This window comes from Corylus avellana, chromosome ca2 (assembly GCF_901000735.1).
Source record: "Corylus avellana chromosome ca2, CavTom2PMs-1.0".
Classification (NCBI taxonomy): domain Eukaryota; kingdom Viridiplantae; phylum Streptophyta; class Magnoliopsida; order Fagales; family Betulaceae; genus Corylus; species Corylus avellana.
In genome coordinates, this window is record NC_081542.1 from 16960228 (window position 1) to 16966227 (window position 6000).

Sequence of the window (6000 nt, forward strand, 5' to 3'; positions counted from 1 at the left end):
CAGGATCTCTGTCTTTTGCTTGTGATTGAGATGGAGAATTCCAGAACAAAAGCTCAACTCCATGTTTTGGTCATTTCCAAAAAGAAAGTAGCTTGACACCATCAATGGAAATTTGATGATTTGATTGAAGATGGGACATATTAGTTGACAATAACCGGCTGGGGTTTCGCATGTGGTTGGTAACTTGAAAGTAATTAGGCTGTATTTGCCAAAAGACTTGAAAAATAAAGTGAATTGAAACGGTAGTAGATTTGATTAATGTAAAAGAAATAATAATAATAATTAAAAAAAAAAAAAAAAAGAAAAAAAAAAAAAAAAAAAAATTGTTTTGTAGTATTTTTTTATTTAAATAATAATAAAAAGTGATTAATGTGATGTAAAAAATAAGCATGTTATGGTTGATTTTGAGATGAATAATAGAGTCTTTTTTTTAAAAAAAAAAGTCATTTGCCGAACACAGCCTAAACCTTTCAATCTCAAACAACGTACGCAAAGAGTTGCATCAACTGCTGATAGTGCATCCCAGCAAATTTGTTTTACATGCTGCGATGTTGACATAAAGAGAAGCATTATTAACACCATTTGCATGGGTGATGGGGACAATATATATGCACATATACAATCTACGTTTGCCTATCTAAACAGCATGGGAGAAAGCTTGTCTTCGTGTGTGTATATATATGCTGTTTAGAAAGCTTGTCTTCGTGTGTGTATATATATATATATATATATATATATATATATATATATATATGTTAGTTCTTGTGTTGGTTTAATTCAGTTCCAAAATACAGAGGCTATTGTTCACGGGCTCAAACACTGATATAGAATACTCAAAATCCAATCTCTACCGTTCATAATGTAGATTCATGTGTTATGAACGTCTCTGCAAAATTTCAGCTCAATCGGACCACAAACGCCCATCGATCGGAGCTGTTGATCAAGACTGGACAGGCCGGGTCCGGACCGCAATTCCCAGGGTCCAAACCTCATTTCCAGAAACTAAAATCTTGCTCCGCAAAGCCGTGTCCAGACCGCCCATTAACATGTCCGGACACCCCGTAAGTTTTAGGCCCAAAAACGTGATTTTAAGTGGGTTAGGTCTAGGGTTTTGTCGAGGGTATATATACATCATTATAGAAGAGAGAAGTACGAATTTTTACCCCAAGAGAGTTCGTCGGAGGCTGTGCTAAGAGAGATCATATGTGGTGAGCGTTAAATTAAATCTCTTAGAGTTTTAGTTATTCCTTTGATAAATCTACGGTTGAGAAGTCTATCGGAAGGGTCCGGTAAAGGAGAATCACGTTGAAGAAGATTGTGAGCAAGGAGACAAGTTGTAGGCTTGTCGATCTTATAGAGCCAAGGTCTTGCAAAGGGTTGTAAGTGTTCCTAGTGTCTGTAATCTCTGGATAATCGTTTGATAGTGATTTCCTGGGTTTGGCTGCCCCGGAGAGGTTTTACTTTTAGATCGGTTTCTAAAAGGTTTTCTCTTCGTAACCAAAATATATGTGTCTGCCTCTTTATTGCTTTATATATTTTGGGCGATTGAATTGTTTATTGCTTCATAATATTAATTCTGCATAAATTGTGATAAATAAGTTTTTGGAGTCGGTTAAGCGTTTTTCAATTGGTATCAGAGCGGGTTCACACTGTTTGGATTAAATTCTTGAGTGAGATTTGTTGACTCCTGTTTACTATGAATACTTCTCAAGGGGAATATGATCTTATAAACTCCTTCAACAATTTGTTGAAAAAATTCACTCTTTTGAGACATCAATACACAAATTGTTTATGGGATTTTCAAGATCTTAAACATGTGAATGAATTTATTGTTAATGAATTGTCTGAATCACATGTCCTAATTGATTCTTTGAAATCTGATAAAGAATCTTTGGCGAATGATTTGTCTAAATCACATATCTTGATTGATTCTTTGAAATCTGAGATTTTCTGTGCTTGTTGAAAAGTCTTTATCACTTGAGAATAAATTGAATGTTTCTAAGGAACTCTCACGAAATTTCTCTAGTGATAATTTGAAAAGTTTTCTTTGTACTAAAGAATTTGTTCCTAACAAGCCTAGTATGATTGTTGATAATGTTGGCGCATCTACTTCACATGTTTCTAATGAGTCCTTGAATCTTGAGCCTATGAATGTTAAAGAAACCAAGGCTAATTTTTCTAAGACTCCTTCAGTTAAACAAACTCAAGGTAAGTTTTTTCCTACATGCCATCATTGTGGGATTGTTGGTCACATTAGACCAAATTGTTGGAAATTCAAAGCTGCTCCAAAGAAAGAAAATCATGCAGCTGCTCCGACTCTCCATGGTAAGAAAGGTAAGAAAATTTATGTTAAGCATCATGCATCTTACCCTAAGCTTAGAGTCATGCATCCTCATAGAAAATTACCTTCTAAAAGGTTTGTGCCCACTTGTCATCATTGTGGAAAGGTTGGTCATATTCGACCAAAGTGTTTTGATTTGAAATCCCATAAGCATAAAAGTGAAAATTCCTATTCTAGGAAAGAAAGTGAGGGTTTGGTCATAATGATGAGAGAAGTGCTATCTAGGCTAGATAAGTTTGAGCAAAGTCATAAGTTTAGACCTAAGATTTCTCAAGTGTGGGTTAGGAAGGATGATACCATTCACCCATTGAGGGAAGTGGTAGTGATCTCACCTAAAGTTAGGTGAGTCAATAACATGCCTAGGATTGATTGTTTTGCTTATTTTGTAATATCCTAGAGCATGTTGTTTTTTTTTTCATTGCATTTTTTTTTTCCTTTTCGTTTTTGGTTTATTGTTTATGCACTGCATTGTTTTTGTTGTTACACTTTCTGTATGAAGAGTATATACATGATTGTTTTGAGATTCATGTTTTGAGGCATATTCATAAAGGATTTTTCAAGAAATTCATATATCATGATCTTTGAAAAGCTTATAGATGAGATGTTGTGTGCGGACCACCAAGATTTTTGTCTACTTGCTAATCAAATGTTTAGGAATGTGTAATGTCTTGTGAAGACCTAGAAGCAGTTATTAAACCAAATCATTATTTTGTAGTGGGACCTATAAGATGTGATGAAAGTTTAATGCTAAAGGACATTCATGTCTTGCCTGTTGTAATCTCAATTCAAGCATGTTGTTTTGTTTTGCATTGCATTTTTCTTTGTTTTGCATTTGTTTTTCTTTTGTGTGCATTTCTTTTGTGAAAAATTTCAAAAAGACAAAAATATGTTACTTTGATTGTTTCATTTTCTTTCTTTTGTCTTATGCACCTAGATAATCCATTACTTTCTCATGTTGCTTTTTATGGTAATTCCGTACATCTTGGAATGTTCTTAATATACATGAGATGAAAATTTGTGTCAATGAACTTGTTTTTGTGGTTACCTGAAGCCTGAGCTTATGTGGTACATTTTACCTATGATTTATCCCTTGTGCACATTTAAGCTTAAATTGAGTTTTTGTTTCACTTTATTTGTGAGGTCTGTTAGGTAATCATATGAGGTTTTTGACTAGTAATATTTTTCAAATTGACCATATGCTAGTTGAACCTAGGGCTTAAAAATTCATGCTTTCTCTTTTGTGGTAAACACCAAAAGTTTAAGGACACTTTCTCATAGAGAAAAATAAACAAAATAGTGAAACAAATAAAATCAAAAGATCATATTCCAAAATGAATTTATTTCACTGTGTCAAACTTGTGCAAAATGTTTTACAAAAAGAAATGTATAGGATGAGAGTGGCTAGGCCCTAGTATGATAAGGTTTGACTTTTGATTTGATATACTTGTCAAAACCTCATGGTGGTGAAACTTTCTCCTCATTTTGTAAGTTGAAAATTTTTCTCTTTGGATGGCTTACCCACACACCACACAAGCATGGGTTGAATGGAACATTTTCTTGGCTTGGGTTAAGCAATATGAGTTTCTAGCCATTTCTAGTCTCATGTATATTTTGCATATTTGGAGTATGTTTGGGATATTCATTGTGCAATACATGAGTCATTGATGTGTTATCATTTGTGTTCATTTGACTTTTGAGGGGGAGAAACATGTTTTGCATTTTTTAGTTTCTTGTTGATTATTGAGTCATATGTTGAGGGAGAGTTTTTGGCGATGTGTGTTCATGATCTTGCATTCTACGTCAATTTTTTGTGATCATGAGTTTTATTTCTGTATTCCTATTCCACATATGCCTTGATATATTTTGTGAAGTGTTTCAAGAAATATGAAGATCTTTTGTCATTCTGTGACAAAAAGGGGGAGTAAATATGGGGAGATGATGATGATGGGATTGGGATTGGCTCGGCATTTTGGTTTTGTCATTGAATTGCCAAAGGGGGAGTTTATTAGTTCTTGTGTTGGCTTAATTCAGTTCCAAAATACAGAGGCTACTATTCACGGGCTCAAACACTGATATAGAATGCTCAGAATCCAATCTATACCGTTCATAATGTAGATTCATGTGTTATGAACGTCCCTACAAAATTTCAGCTCAATCGGACCACAAACGCCCATCGATCGGAGCTGTTGATCAAGACTGGACAGGCCGGGTCCGGACCGCAATTCCCCGGGTCCGGACCTCATTTCCATAAACTAAAATCTTGCTCCGCAAAGCTGTGTCCGGACCGCCCATTAACATGTCCGGACACCCCGTAAGTTTTAGGCCCAAAAACGTGATTTTAAGTGGGTTAGGTCTAGGGTTTTGTCGGGGGTATATATACATCATTATAGAAGAGAGAAGTATGAATTTTCACCCCCAGAGAGTTCGTCGGAGGCTGTGCTAAAAGAGATCATATGTGGTGAGCGTTAAATTAAATCTCTTAGAGTTTTAGTTATTCCTTTGATAAATCTACGGTTGAGAAGTCTATCGGAAGGGTCCGATAAAGGAGAATCACGTTGAAGAAGATTGTAAGCAAGGAGACGAGTTGTAGGCTTGTCGATCTTACAGAGCTAAGGTCTTGCAAAGGGTTGTAAGTGTTCCTAGTGTCTGTAATCTCTAGATAATCTTTTGATAGTGATTTCCTGGGTTTGGCTGCCCCGGAGAGGTTTTACTTTTAGATCGGTTTCTAAAAGGTTTCCTCTTCGTAACCAAAATATCTGTGTCTGCCTTTTTATTGCTTTATATATTTTGGGCGATTAAATTGTTTATTGCTTCATAATATTAATTCCGCATAAATTGTGATAAACAAGTTTTTGGAGTCGGTTAAGCGTTTTTCAATATATACTGCAAGAACTAACAAGGTTGCCTTCATAATCCGATCCTTCTAGGAATTTCCTAAGAGTCTCTCAATAATATTCTTGTTTCTGGCAATTCTCTTAATTAAGGTTGTTTCTACTTTCATTAATCTAATCATTAAACTGTTAATCTCTTAAGCACGGCAGCGTTTGGATTATACTTCAGTTTGGTCATATTTCGAAAAATTCATCGCAGCACTAACTGCAACTAATTGACCTGACTCACACCAAATGCTAAGTTGTTAGATATTAAATTATTGACGCTGGAATATGAGAAGATCAGCACAATAATGACAACAGGAATAGGATCCTCTCCATTTCAAAATCCCTCCATTTCCTCCATTTAGTGCATTTTGAAGGGTATTGCATTTAATGCACTACCCTTATTAAAACTTTTGGACAACACTACCCTTCAAAATGCACTAAATGGAGGAAATTGAGGGATTTTGAAATGGAGAGGATCCTTTTCCCAACAAATTAGGTGTAATTAATTGGGCCAATACCACTTATTGTGCAGTAAAGCAGGCATAAATTTATTACAAATATTAAAATCACGCATGAGACCCCAATTCGAAAAAAAAAAGTTATTTTCGACGCGAACATCATATATGGCCATCTCGTTATACTAGGTTAGTGTCATTTTTTTCGGGTCGAGGAGGATGAATTTTGGCTTAGGGTTCTTTGGCCTCAATGCCAAGGAATAAGAGCCGAAGAATAAGAGCTACTTATGCATTGATTTGAGTTTATTTGGCGCAAATCTACTGT